Source organism: Syngnathoides biaculeatus, chromosome 5 (assembly GCF_019802595.1).
Source record: "Syngnathoides biaculeatus isolate LvHL_M chromosome 5, ASM1980259v1, whole genome shotgun sequence".
Classification (NCBI taxonomy): domain Eukaryota; kingdom Metazoa; phylum Chordata; class Actinopteri; order Syngnathiformes; family Syngnathidae; genus Syngnathoides; species Syngnathoides biaculeatus.
In genome coordinates this window covers 17,467,208-17,482,950 of record NC_084644.1, presented here as the reverse complement: position 1 = coordinate 17,482,950, position 15,743 = coordinate 17,467,208, and the positions used below count along the sequence as shown (strand labels likewise).

The following is a 15,743-nucleotide window of genomic DNA, read 5'->3' as shown; positions in this document are numbered from 1 at the left end:
TCTACTGTGTTGCTCAGTACTGCGGCGTCTGTAAACACCCCCCTAAAGCAGGCCGGCTCGGCTTCGTCATAAGCCACACCGGCTGACTGCGATGAGCCACGATGGCTCATCTCCGCCGCGGAAGTGGATCCGACGGGGATGCGGTTTGGCCATGATCACATATCATCTGAATATGGCTCGAAACAATAGTGTAATATTGCCCCGAGGGCTCGAAACAATAGTTTAACATTGCCCTGGTAACTTCGAAAAAAGAGCTTCCGTGTCAGACGGGCGCGTTTGTCTCCCATAGTTAGGGTGCACCACGTGTTTTCATTCGTGAATGTCCGGGTGACGTCACGGACGGAGGACGCAGCCAATATGGCGACCACTTGGATATCGTAGAATGACACTTCTGCAACTTTGCGCATGGATGACGCGCTCTCTGCTCACATTTTTTCGTATAAACATTGAAGTGAATAATGTTGTGTATTTTTCATTACGATATCTATTTTAGAATGTTTATAGGGATAATTATGGTCTAATTCATGCCAAACATGTTCTATAGGGTTAAGGTCAGGATTCTGTTCAGCTCAGTCACATACATTCACACTGAACCCTCTAATCCATTCCTTTATGGGCACAGGTGCATGGCCTTGGGTAATGTCAATGGGTTAAATAAAAATGGAAATAATTTAGGAGAAAAGAATAAGCAGTTACTTCCGGTTATTATTAATTTCAAGTTTGTTGAGATCAAACAAATTTTATCTACTAGGGGGGTACCATGTCACTTTTTACTTAGATGAAATTTATGAAACACGACAAGAAACCTTTTCAATCAGTCTTCTAATCCGATGGTTGCGAGGCTTTATGAAATTTTGAGTTCTTGAAAACGGGTTTGCTTAAACTCAGAACACACACATAATACGACCTAAAATGGAATTTAGTAGTCTATTTAATATCTACAGGATCTAGAGCAGGAGTTGCCAACCAAGTCAGAGGCTAAAAGCCACAGTTTTTACTGTGTTACCACCATGAGCCACAACATATTCATGGGGACACATGATCTATCCCAATCCCTTCCCCCTCACTCTTTTACTCTCGGAGACCTCTACGGATTTACTGTAAATATCACACTTCAACATGATACTGACAAAAACTGGATCGCGCAGAACTAAGACACCAGATCATTTTCAACAATGAAAACTGTGTGCACTATCTCACAAACTTAAAGTTCAGTTCATGTCTACAAACAATAGACAGAGCTCAGAATCAATTTTTATTCATAGGTGCAAAACAGTTGAACTTGTGACTGCACACAACAGTACATGGTATATACAGTACATAGCGATAATGTTGAATGAAGCCAGAAACACCAGCTGCCAACCAAATTGTGATCACAGGATATGATGTACCATGTTTCACAGCAACACTGTACATTGTAGCACAACCCTTATGTTTTTGGCTTTTATAGTGTCATTGCACATCGGGGATCTATCTGTCTTCACTACTAGGCCTTCAATTATATTTAGAAATAATTTATAATGAAAAAAATATTTGTGTGTCATTGTGTGTATGTAAAACAACCATCGATCCATTTTCTGAGCCATTTATCCTCACAAGCATTGCAGGAGTGCAGGAACCTATCCTAGCTATCTTCGGGCAGGAGGCAGGGTACACCCTGAATTGGTTGCAAGCCAATCACAGGGCATGTGGAGACAGACAAGAGTCGCACTCACAATCACACCTAGGGGCAATTTAGGTTCTCCAATTAACCTACGATGCAAGTTTTTGAGATGTGGGATGAAACCTGAATCTCCAGAGGAAACCCATGCAGTCATGGGGAGAACATGCAAACTACACCAGCATTCCTCAGACTTGTGAGGTCTGCTCTAACCCTGGGGTGCCAACACTTTTTTGTCCCGAGATCTACTTTTCAAGCAGCCGACCTCTCACAATCCACCAAAGGTGGGGGAGGGGCATTGCCGTTATTGCAGTGGGGAGAGGAACAGACAGACAGGAAATAGGAAATGCACATGCATCGTGACACCTCAAAAAAGCCAGGATTGATCAAACCGACTGTCAGTCACTCGACATACCTGAATAAAGCGACGAGAGGGATGATGGCTGACTTTTTTTTTTTTTGGCACGCGATCAACCAATACAGCCTTGGCGATTGGCGAGTGACGGATTGGACCTGCCTGCTTTAACTAGTTATCCACTGAGCCACTATGTAAAACATACAATCAAGAATCTATAAAAACAGTCTCCTCCAAAAATATTGGAAGGGCAAGGCAAATTCCTTTTTTCTTGTATATTGAAGAAATTTGGTTTTCAGATCAAAAGATGAATACGACAAAAGTTTAGATGATGATCTTCTATTTCATAGTCTTTATATCTTCATATAATTAAAAAAAAACTCAGGACAGAGCTTTTCAAGTGAGCAAAATTATTGGACCAGATTAATTTAAAGTGAATCAAAATGTTTGATGGCAGATGGCTTACTTGAAATAACTGCATCAAGCTTGCAACCCATTGACTTCACCAGACTGTTGCATTCATCATTTGAAATATTTTTTCATGCCTTTGCTGCAGAATATATATATATATATTTTTTTTCCTGGTGTTTCTCCTGGAGTCTTCAGGAGGTAAAATGTATGCATTATTGGGTGAAGATCCAGTGATGGACTGGACTGTGATTGACAAGCTTCTCTTGATTAGTTTGGATGAATTCTTTTTTTTTGTAAATTGACGAAATTATTTTGCCACAAACATTTTGGAAGAAAGTGTTATTGGACTGATGAAACCAGGATTAACCGCTACCAATTTGGACCAAGCGGGAGATCTTAGACTGATCAAGTCAGTTAACCAAGTTACCCAATAGAACATGCTTTTTACCTCCTGAAGAGAAGTCCAAAAGGAGAAACACACAGAAACAAACGAACTAAAAGAAGCTGCAGTGAACGCCAGGAAAAGCATTTTAAATTAAGAATGCAAAGTCAATGAGTTGCAACCTTGCAATTATTTCAAGTAAGGGTTATGCCACCCCTTTAAAGGAAAGTTCCGGTGGTTTGGAGAAACAATGTATCCAATAGGTGATGTAATATGTACTCTATCTTGATAATGGGATGTTAAATCATCTCTCATTTAATATTGTTTAGAGATTTTTATCGACAATTATGAATTTTCAGCTGTGCTGCCATTTTCGCGAGTCACATGACCTACGTGCGTGGATGTGACGTGTTACCTGCCATTCCAAACGCTCAATTACATGGGACACCATTATGCCCAGCGCAGATTTCTCGGATTTATCCTCATCTAATGAAGAAATAGCAGTATCGGTTGATCGGGAAGACAGAGGTATACTTCTATACAGAATTGAACCTGTGGCTGTAAATAATGTTGAATATTCGGATGGTTCTTCGGGTGGAATGACGTGGAGTCTGACGAGCTCGCTCCGCCGCTCGGGTGTAGCCGTGAGCTCGCTTGCCTCTAGGTGTGTTTATGGGACTTTTTTTTTTTTTTTTTTTAGCTGGGGCTCCAATCAGATATCAGTTTCTTTGTGTTGCCATGAATATGTACAAAAATCTTCAGAATCATGAATGGTGGCCCCAGACACATTCACAGTTTTAGCAGTGATTGTGAATGTTTTTGTTTTTCATGGAAAAGACATATACGACACTTTACGCCAATGAGCACAACAACTAGCTACCTTTGACTACACAATTAGTTAACCAACTAGCTCAGAAGTGCAAAGCAGGATAGCTTTTAGGATCCATAAATAATGAGCATCTCTGTTGAGTATGATGGATTTTATGTGAAGTTATAGTCTTATTAGATAAATGATGATTGTGAATTGCTCCAAATGATGTAGAGGTTTGAGGGAGAGTAAAGGGTTAATTATGTGGGGTTTTTTTTGCTTTAGTAATACATTGGACCATCGATAAAATGATCCTGAACCCTGAAATAATGGATATCGGATAAAATAGACCATCAGGTTTGAACAATGTGCCCAAACATTTTCCACTTGTCACTAACAATGCCGTTGCTTAAGTCCATTAGTTCTTATTGGGTGCTGCCACTGTGGTGCAATGCAGGCAGAGAAGGGGACTGACTTATTCCCAGGGCAAAGATATCCAATAATACTTGATCCTCCCGACCCTATGTGGCAATGGTGTATCTTTTGTTTGTTGTACGCAGCAGAGCATCATGGCTGTTGTGTTAACTCTTGAGGACTCTTTAGAGTATGGAACACGCTATTTTTGGAACTAACATTTTTTGGGGTTGAGTCATTCGCCTTTGGCAACAGATTTGAACCTGGGCCGCACACAAAAGTCCCTTTGGCTCATGAAAAGTGACTCGCCTATGATGAGTGCTGTATATCAACAATGTCACCATGACCAAGGAAACCAGCATGATAATTTTGGGAAAAAAATGGGAAACTTTCAAACAAGTTTCTATTTTTTTTAAATACACTTACAGTTGTTTTGTACTGTACTGCGTTTTTTAGGCCACAAAAAATATGCACTGTACAGTCATATGGGTGCATATGGTCTCAAAAATAAGGGGGTTCAATTCAACAGAAAATCTGCTACATCGGACGACTGCACCGCGGCATTTCATCTGTCTAAGTGTTGTCGTACATCTTCCACTCCATCTTTACTTCAGTTTGCATATTGGTAGAGACCACCCCTCATTTGTAAATGGTATTTGTTTACTTCCTTTCACATAAATGACATTGTTTCACGTGTGACCTGGAGATGTGTTGTGAGGTCTTTCGGTGGCTTTTACTTCCTGTTGAACCGACGCTGCCATCTGAAGACCCTGAGGAGAGAGAGAAGGTGAGTAGTGGTGTAAAGCCCTAGCTTCTACCTTGTTTTATAATAATGATGATTTCTCAGCAATACATTCACTTTTATCAGGTAAAAACACTTAAATGGCAATGGAGTGAGGCAGGTGTTTATTTCGCATTCTATATCATGACGTGGAGGGGGGTCGCTTGAGTGCCAAACAGGTTTTAACTGCTTGAATAAATAAGACCATTGGAAACTTGAGGTGGATTTACATGAGATGTCAATATTATTGTTTGCTTTTGTCTGTCCAGTGGCAGAGACGAGCTCAAAATATGAGAGGTGGGAGTTTACTGCACCTGAGTATGGGGAGGATGAGAATGTAGCACATCCTTCCTCTTCAGTGCTGCCATGTATTTGGAGTAGAACCATGACAACTGAGGAAACATGACACTGCTGTCAAAAAACTAGTGGAGTCCATGACTTCTGTGGTTTGAAATGAATTTATTTCAAAGGCTTTATTCATTTTCCCCTGCGGGAAAGATCTGAGGAAATGATCGTACCTGTTCTGTGGAAAACACTATCAGGCCACTCTGTGTCTTTAATGATGTATTTTCGCCTCTTCTCTTTTCTCTAACCTGTTGTCATCATTTTGCATTTCTTTATCCTCAAAAGAACTGAAATCAAGCCATTTTACATCTTCCTATAGAAAGAGGAGGAGGAAGAACTTTGATTTAAAAAGTATTAATGCACAAACGTATCATCACCTAGCATGCGTGAACTTTCCTCTCGTCCTCTTCCTCCTTTATTTATGCACTGTAGCTTTGTGTTTGACTCCTTCATCCTGAAGGATTTCTAGTAACTGACCTTCATGTACACTGCTCCGATGCTTCTGAAACTTTGGCCAAGAGCAATTTGTTGAACACCAAGATCTATAAGCACAGAAGAGCACACAGTTGATTAAATTGCCCCACACATTGACAGTGCAGGCAACCCTTTACTCAATATGTTCAAACTAACAGTGCCACAGTGAAACTATAATTATCACACCACAGCAAACAGCATAGCATAACCTGCAAGGACTCCCACACCAGACAAAAACACTTGTATCAACTTGAGACAATTGATCAAACTACAGATTAGTCCTGATGGGGAGACACCAAGGCTTGGTAAAGCAGTCTGTTCAACGGGGACAACCACATAAGGCAGGCTACAAGCAAAAGCATGTCCTTAAGAATCCTCTGAAGCAACTCAGCAGACTCTGCAGCCCACTCTTAGAGTCATTGTTTTTTAACTGTAAGCCATCATGTACCATCACAGTAGAAACCATCTGACAAAAGAAATTAACATTGGAAAGAAGGATTATGCAGCAAAGATGAAAAACAGTTGAGCACCAATGATTCAAAATCTGTCCAGCACAGATTACATTCACTAACCAAGTGATGATCCCCCTAGTGGACAACTATAGTCAGCTAGCAGACAACCTGAAAAACTTTTACTGCAGATTTGAAACGGACACTTTCATTCCACTAACGCACTAAGTCCCACCATCGAGCTTTTCAACACCTCAGACGTTTTGCATTGACCATTCACAGGACTTGAGATGCATCTTCAAACAACAAAAGATTAACAAAGTGGCAGGCCCAGACTTCGTTTTGTTTTAATAATTCTACCACGGAGTAGATGGGAAGAGAAATGGAGTAGGGGTTATTTTAAAGGAAGTGCTAGCTAAGAATGTCTTGGAGGTGAAAAGAGTATCAGATTGAGTGATGAGACTAAAATTTGAAATTGAGGATGTTGTGTATAATGTGGTTAGCGTCAATGCCTCACAGGTAGGATGTGACCTAGAGTTGAAAGATAAATTCTGGAAGGAAGTCGATGAAGTGGTTCCTAGCATCAAAGCCACAGAGAGAGTTGTGGTTGATGCAGATTGGACATGGACATGTTGGTGAAGGAAACAGGGGCGATGAAGAAGTGATGGGTAAGTACGGGATCCAAGAGAGGAACATTGAGGGACAGATGGTGGTGGACTTTGCAAAAAGGATGGAGATGGCTGTAGTGAACACTTATTTCCAGAAGAGGGAGGAACATATAGTGATCTACAAAAGCGGAGGTAGAACCACGCAGGTAGATTATATTTTGTGCAGACGATGTAATCTGAAGGAGGTTACTAACTGTAAAGTAGTGGTAGGGGAGAGTGTAACTCGACAGCATAGGATGGTGGTGTGTAGGATGACTCTGGTGGTAAGTAGGAAGATTAAGAAGACAAAGGTTGAACAGAGAACCATGTGGTGGAAGCTGAGAAAGGAAGAATGTTGTGTGCCCTTTTGGAAAGAGGTGAGACAGGCTCTCAATGGACAGCAGAATCTCCCGGAAGACTGCACTACTGCAGCCAAGGTGATCAAAGAGACAGGCAGGAGAGTACTTGGTGTGTCTTCTGCTAGGAAAGGGAGAAGGAGACTTGGTGGTGGAACCCCAAAATACAGGGAGTCATACAAGGAAAGAGATTAGCGAAGAACAAGTGGGACACTGAGAAGACTGAGGGGAAGCGAAAGGAGTACATCGAGATGCGACATAGGGCAAAGGTAGAGGTGGCAAAGGCTAAACAAGAGGCATATGAAGACAAACACCAGGTTGGACACGAAAGAAGGAGAAAAGGATCTCCACAGGTTGGCCAGACTGAGGGACAGAGATGGGAAGGATGTGCAGCAGGTAAGGTAAGGGTGATTAAGGATAGAGATGGAAATGTGTTAACTGGTGCCAGTAGTGTGCTAAATAGATGAAAAGAATACTTTGAGAAGTTGATGAATGAAGAAAATGAGAGAGAAGGAAGAGTTGAAGAGGAAACTGTGAAGGACCAAGAAGTGGCAATGATTAGTAAAGGGGAAGTTAGAAAGGCACTACAAAGGATGAAAAATGGAAAGCCAGTTGGTCCTGATGACATACCTGTGGAGGTATGGAAGCAATTTGGAGAGATGGCTGTCGAGTTTTTGACCAACTTATTACAGAATACTAGCGGGCGAAAAGATGCCTGAAGAATGGAGGAAAAGTGTACTAGTTCCCATTTTTAAGAACAAAGGCGATGATCAGAGCTGTGGGAATTATAGAGGAATAAAGTTGATGAGCCACACAATGAAGTTATGGGAAAGAGTAGTGGAGGCTATACTCAGGACAGAAGTAAGTATCTGCGAGCAACAGTATGGTTTCATGCCTAGAAAGAGTACCACAGATGCATTATTTGGCTTGAAGATGCTAGTGGAAAAATACAGAGAAGGTCAGAAGGAGCTACATTGTGTCATTGTGGATCTAGAGAAAGCTTATGACAGAGTACCGAGAGAGGAACTGTGGTACTGCATGCGTAAGTCTGGTGTGGCAGAGAAGTATGTTAGAATAGTACAGGACATGTATGATGGCAGCAGAACAATGGTGAGGTGTGCCTTAGGTGTGACAGAGGAATTTAAGGTGGAGGTGGGACTGCATCAGGGATCAGCTCTGAGCCCCTTCCTGTTTGCAGTGGTAATGGATAGGCTGACAGATGAGGTTAAACTGGAATCCCCTTGGACCATGATGTTTGCAGATGATGTTGTGATATGCAGTGAAAGTAGTGAGCAGGTAGAGTAACAATTAGAAAGAAGAGGCATGAGTGCATGTCTCATATCAATAGCAATATAATAGCAATATCATGTCTCCCTCTCATGAAAGGAGAGGAATGAAGATTAGCCAAAGTAAAACAGAATATATGTCCGTGAATGAGATAGGTGGAGGGGGAAGAGTGATGCTCCAGGGAGAAGAGATAGCACGGGTGGACGACTTCAAATATTTAGGGTGAACAATCCACTGCAATGGTGAGTGTGGTAAGGAAGTGAAAAAAATGGTCCAAGCAGGTTGGAACAGCTGGCGGAAGGTGTCTGGTGTGTTATGTGACAGAAGAATCTCTGCTTCGATGAAGGGCAAAGTTTATAAAACAGTGGTGAGGTCGGCCATGATGTACGGATTAGAGACGGTGGCACTGAAGAAACACCATGAAGCAGAACTGGAGGTAGCAGAAATGAAGATGCTGAGGTTCTCGCTTGGAGTGAGCAGGTTGGGTAGGATTAGAAATGAGCTCATTAGAGGGACAGCCAAAATTGGATGTTTTGGGGACAAGATTCGAGAGAACAGACTTCGATGGTTTGGACATGTTCAGAGGCAAGAGAGGGAGTATATTGGTAGAAGGGTGCTGAGAATGGAGCTGCCAGGCAAAAGAGCGAGAGGAAGATCAAAGAGAAGGTTGATGGATGTGGTGAGGGAAGACATGAGGGCAGTTGGGGTTAGAGAGGAAGATGCAGGAGATAGGTTAAGATGGAAAAAGATAACACGCTGTGGTGACCCCTAACGGGACAAGCCGAAAGGAAAAGAAGAAGAAGAAGGCCCAGACCTCGTGTACCCATCCTTCCTCAAAGTTTGCGCACACCAACTTGCTCCTGTCTTCACAAAGATGTTCAGCAGTCTCTGCAACTGTGCAAAGTACCAACCTGCTTCAAACGTTCCATCATCATCCCTCATTCTGTTTGTGGACTTCAGCTCTGCTTTCAACACCATCGTTCTTCAACTAATCCCCTCCAATCTTCTCCAGCTCTTCCAGATCTCCATGATCTGCAGCACAGTGCCCCGGAAGTGGAAGCAATCCACAATCACTCCATGCCCAAGAAGAGCCCACTAAGGTGTTGAATGATTTGAGCCCAGTGGCTCTGACTTCCATGGTGATGAAGATGATGGAAAGAATGATCAAAAACTACATCACCAGGTCTGTTGAGTCTCTGATGAATACATTACAGTTGGCATACATACAGGGTCAGCAGGGAAGGGAATGATACCAAGACATTAATCCTGGAAACCCTCCACTTACATCTTGAGACCCCTAACACCATTGCCAGGTTCCTGAATGCAGACTTCTTGTTTGCCTTTAACACCATGCAACAACGCATCCACTCCAAGAAGTTATTGACCCATTTTGACCTGGACCACTCGGTTATTAGGTGGGTGATTGATAACCGGCCACGGAGGATGTTTGTTAACGGATCCTACACTGACATCCTTCACACCTCCACCGGCTCCCCACAGGGTTGTGTCCTATCGCCCCCTGCTCTACATTCTTTACACAGACGACTGCAGATCCTCTCACCCAGACTGTCATCTGATGAATTATGCAGACGACACAGTCCTGCTCTCTCTGCTTTCTACCTCTAACCCACACCATGGCTCTGTACTTCAAGACGTCAGCTTTTGGTGTGAAAGAGCCTGTCTTCAGTTGAACTCTAACAAGAACAAAGAGCTGATTGTGACATTCTCCATCAAGTAGGGGCTCACAACACCACCATCCAGGGGGAAGCAGCGATACATGAACGGTAATATGAATTTGTCAAGAACCAAGATCAGAATTCAATGGCTTTAAGTTGTACATTTTCAAAAAGCCTGTTATGAGGCAATCTTATTGGAAAAAATAAGCCTTTTGGACTGAAATATGTCCTCTCCATGCGTGTGTTCTTTCATGGGCAGGAATGTTAACAGTTCCTCTTTTGTGATCATATCAGAAAGCACCAACCAAATAAAAATTGCACAATTGGGCTGTGTCACTCACATCTTTAGACTCATCCAACTGCAGTAAGAAGCACTCGCAGTGGCTTCACTTAGCCATGGCTTCACTGGTTTATGTAACGGTAGTTCTGGATAGCTCGTTCAGTACATTTCAGTATTTTTACTTGGTCTAGCTCCCCCACTTATTTTTAAATTCCGCTTTATCACCTCAACCTCAAAATGTCCAGCTTTTGCTTATGTTGACTATGAAAGGGTCAGAAAATGTCTTGTGACAATGCATTGAGCAACCCTCAACACACTCAGCTGTCAAATTCTAGAAGTTTGCAGACTGCACCACAGTCATCGGGCGCATCAAAGACAGTGGGAAGTTTGTGTTTTGACAGGAAGTAGAAAGGTTGGAGCTTTGGTGTGGGTGACACAACCTGGAGCTGAATGCGCTAAAGACTGTAGAGATTGTGGACTTCAGGAGGCATCCTTCTCCACAGCTGTACTTCACGCTAACCAACTGTCTTGACTTTAAAACTTTATACCAACTTTAAACTGCATAGATTCCTTAAATTCTTGGCACCCTTTGCACAATGCTCATTGCACTGGACTATAACTCTAATGGGCATTCTCACTGTTTTAAATGCTAAAAGACTCTGCATCCTTTTCACAACTGTGAGTTGTTGTTTGTTCTTTCAATTGACAGTGTACTGTCATACTAGGGCGGCTCCAACTACCAGAGACAAATTCCTTGTGTTGTTTACATACTTGGCCAATAAAGATGATTCTGAAGTGTCAGCCAAACAATAGGCAGTGCTTGAAAGGATTTAAGCAGGCACTTTGGCCAAGGGTGTACCAGCACATCGTGGCCTAGAGCTGTAGTGGCTTCGCTCAAGGAAAACTAAAGAGTGCAGTGAGCCATCAATATTACTGGAAAAAGGTCGACCGCTGCCCTGCTTAAAAGACCCAAATTGTGAGCAACACGTGGAGTCACCACTCTCTTGGCAGTGGACTGACGGGAGAGGGAGTCCGCAAGAAGGCCCAGCGGGACACCCACAGAAAAACAGTGTACGGCAGTAATCTTCGCAGTTGGAAGAATGGACCAGTTCAGGGTGTACCCCGCCTCTCACCCGAAGATAGCTGGGATAAGCTCCAGCAGAACTGAGGCCCTAGTGAGAATAAGCAGTATGGAAACCGGAGGGAGGGATGTTTGAATCCATGATCAGTTCCCAGGAGGAAATACAAATTAATTAGATTTAAATACACTTTAATTTACATGACATCAGTACAGGGTAAAATGAAATACAATATTTCATATTGTCAAAATATCAACAATTGAACTGCAAACCTAAAGAATCTGTATCAAATCCCTACCTAAAGAATCAAAATTGAATCCAATTGTGAGGTTCTTCACAATGCCTAAACTAGCGATGCCTTTTCAGAGTGAGTCAAATTGGTTTCTACCATAACAAATAGAATCACCGTTTTGAAACTGCTTTCTATATTTTCATAATAAGATAATGTGATGAATCCATCCATCCATTTTCTGAGGCGCTTATCCTCACAAGTGTAACTGGAGTGCTGGCGCCTGTCCCAGCTATCTTTGGGCAGGAGGGGTCATACACCCTGAACTGGATTCTAGCCAATCATAGGGCATATGTAAACAAACAACCATTTGCGCTCACATTCACAACTATGGGTAATTTAGAAACTTCAACCAATCTACCACACATGTTTTTGGGATGTGGGAGAAAACTAGATTACCCAGAAAAAAACACAGGCATGGGGAGAACATGCAAACTCCACATACACGGGGAAGGAAATTGAACCCCATTCCTAAGAACTGAGAAGATCCCTGGCATGTGACATATATGGCAAAAAATATCAAAAATCAGAGAGGCAGCAAATACTCTTTCATAGCACTGTACACACAATTGCCATGTAACCTGTGCTTCTCTGAAGATGTAAGGGGCCATTTTGTGGCGTTTCTCCATAATGTGCTGCGCCTGTTCCAGAGGGATACCTATCTGCAGGACTGGTGGTGTGGATGAGTTGGTGAAACACTTGTGGAGATCTTTTGCTGAATTGTGACCTCATCACTGTTAGAATGACACAGGTCCTATAAGGAAGGAACAAAACCATGCATAAATATAAAACGTGTCTCATAATCCTCAAGTGATGTTTCTAGAGTAATTCGGGGACGTCTGCTCACAAATTTTGCCACGCAATAAAACATTTTATTTTATGATGAATTGTGATTGAAATATGTTGTCTGTGTTTTTTAACATATCAGATGTGCTTGACTACTGTAACTTTTTTTGTGATAAGTCATAGTTGGCTTCTTGCATCTTAAATAGTAGCTTTAACATCAAATCAGATTGTTCCTTGTAATCCAAGATATACCACGATTTCTATTATTGTGTAGCTACAATATCCATCCATCCATCCATCTATTTTATGAGCCGCTTATCCTAACGAGGGTCGCAGGAGTGCTGTAGCCAATCCCACCTGTCATCGGACAGGAGGTATGGTACACGCTGAACTGGTTGCCAGCCAATCGCAGGGCACATAGAGACAGACACCAGTCCCAGTCACAATCATACCTAGGGGCAATTTAGAGTGTCCAATCAATTAATCCATGTTTTTGGGGATGTGGGAGTAAACCGGTGTGCCTGCCGAAAACCCACACAGGCACGGGGAGAACATGGAAAATCAACCCAGGAGGGGCCGGTATTTGAAGCCCGACCCTCAGAACTGTGAGGTCAATGCTTTGCAGCTGCGCCTCCGTGCCACTTAGCTTCAATATAACATTTAAAAGGATGAAAACTAAGATCATTTTGAATCACGCAAAACAGCTACATTGGCTTGCCTGCATTACTGAAATGTTTATATTTTGTATTTTACATCTGTACAAAGTATGTTGTAAGTCACTGATGGTGTAGCGGTAGACATGACAGCAGACAGCCAGCATGGGATCCATTCCGACACAGTGATGGTGTCGATATCTGCCCTGTGACTGACTGGTGACCAGTTCAGGGTATAGTCCGCATTTCGCCCAAAGCTAGCTGGGATGGGCTCCAGCTTTCCCGCAACCCTTTTGATGATAAGCGGCTTGGTTAATGACATGACAAAGTATGTTGTTTTATTATTATCCATCCATTTTCTTAGCCGGTTATCCTCACAAGGGTCGCGGGAGTGCTGGAGTTTATCCCAACTGTCATTGGGCAGGAGCCAGAGTACACCCTAAACTGGTTGCCAGCCAATTGCAGAACACAGAGACAAACAGCTGCACTCACAATCACACCTAACAGCAATTTAGAGTGTCCAATTAATGTTGCATGTTTTGGGGATGTGGGAGGAAACCGGAATGCCCAGAGGAAACCCACGCAGGCACAGGGAGAACATGTAAGCTCCACACAGGGAGGGCTGGAATTAAACCCGGGACCTCAGAACTGTGAGGCCAACGCTTACCAGCTGACCCACCATACCGCGGGTTTATTATTATTATTATTATTATTATGCACACATTTTTGCAAATATAAGATCTGAAATAATGTGCCAATCCTGTTACTTTGGACCTTTCTAAGTGACAATCTTTGATGTATTGTTTTACTGATGACATGTTGCTGCATTTCACATTGGATGAAATAGAAACTGGGATGATAAAGGCAGGCTCAGTCCTACTATTTACTCTTTTACTTCATCAAAATGACTTGCTATTCATTAATGGAACAAAACTACTGTTGTACTTTTAGCCGATTGTCTGTCTGGGTTGTTGCCCTTACACATACCTGTGTATGGTGTTGTACCTTGTACCTCTGCACCTCAACCCAAAACAGCACATTGTTCTCCAGGAAGTCATCCATCAGAGACACAAAGTGCTGAAATTCAAGCAGGAGGCAGGGTTGAGGAGCAACTGTCGAAAAAGAAGGCTCTCCTTGGAGGAACTCTTTAACAAACACCGAGTCTGCGGGGAAGCGTAAGCAGCCATTAAGGACACTGCAGAAATGTGGACAGAGGTCAATAAATGGCATCGTGTTGTCGTGCCGTGGAACATAAGCAACAACAGTAACAATGTTATAGGAGCGGTGACCTCACACGAAAGTGAAATAATGATACTCCTTCCTTGGGGAAGCTGCTGTTTTCTGGTGATGACATCATGATCACGAAGATCAAAGTCAATCAAACTGTGTCCTGTAATCACGCTGCTTCAAATGTTCATGTTTTATATCTGACATGCCGCTGGGCAGTAAGGATGACAACAGCGCTGCATGAAAACACTCCAAAGACCATTAAAGCAAGGTTACTTATGCTGATGCTTTAATCTTATTTATCCTGGATCCCATTTGGGAAAATAAAACGCTGGGCCAAAATGGAGTTTGACAAAGACAGTGCTCGAAGCCAAGAGGTGAAGAAAATCAAAAACAATGTTTACAGGCCAGGAAATGCCTCCCCTCCATTCGAACTAAAACTGTGGCTGTCGCCTCACCTTCCACCCTTCATCTCTTGTCTTTTGTCATTGAGATCCGTCCTGTGTCACACAAACACATGGGTGAGAAACCAAGTATAAAATGCTGAACACACAGAGATGAACTCTTTGGAATCATGTTGTAGAAAGGACATCCACAGACTTTTTTACAGTTTTGCTCTTACTGTATTTTCTTGCAGAAAAGCACTCTTTTTAACTGGCATTTCTCTTCACCTTCTACTCTATCTCCTCCTGCATCCAATGCGTAAATACCATCCTACCTTCTACCTCATGAGAGCCAAATATGTGGCCGAACTGTGTCATCTTGATAACACAATGAGTCAGAGCAACACAATCTGTGGTCAGTGTGTTTTCTGATGAGGCAACCTGGGAGACAGAGGAGTATTGACAGTGACATGATCATGTATCGTGCTCTACACTAGCCTTCATTTATTTCTACTTGAATTTATTGAATCAATCAACATTCTTTTGAAAAACCTTGTACCCTCTGTGGGAAGGGTTAGATAATTTGAACCAGTAAGGGGTAAGATGTCTTTCTTTAGCTGTTCGTCAGATAAATTGTGGCAGCCAGTCCATGGTCATGTCAGCCTCTCCCCTAAAGTCAGCTGAGATAGGCTCCAACTCATAACCCTGAACAGGATTGAGTCTTGGAGAAAAATATGCTGTATGCCGAGTTCAACTTCAACTTCATCAGTTTGTCGATTACTGTTCTCCATGTACTGTACAACCGCAGAATAAATTACATTTTAAAATACAAAAAACCCACCTTTTGGAGGAGTCCAATGGCTCCTAGGCAAGACAACACTTTGAGCATTTCTGATGGAAAGATCAGATGGCATAACAGTTGCCACAATTAAAAGGTTACAAACTATGCCATTTGACACAGAAATAAATTTTAAAAATCTGTTCTTGAATAAATACACACA

The 15,743-nt window shown here is 42.4% G+C and overlaps 1 long non-coding RNA gene across 1 annotated transcript; it reads right to left on the bottom strand.

Moving 5' to 3' along the window:
* Positions 1–1,256: 1,256 nt before the first annotated feature.
* Positions 1,257–15,712, bottom strand: LOC133500320 (uncharacterized). Its single transcript, XR_009794863.1, has 6 exons — positions 14,120–15,712; positions 12,275–12,447; positions 5,549–5,698; positions 5,330–5,465; positions 5,126–5,203; positions 1,257–4,800 (listed from the first exon to the last, which is right to left on the bottom strand). It is a non-coding gene; the product is annotated as an uncharacterized LOC133500320 (long non-coding RNA).
* Positions 15,713–15,743: the final 31 nt, after the last annotated feature.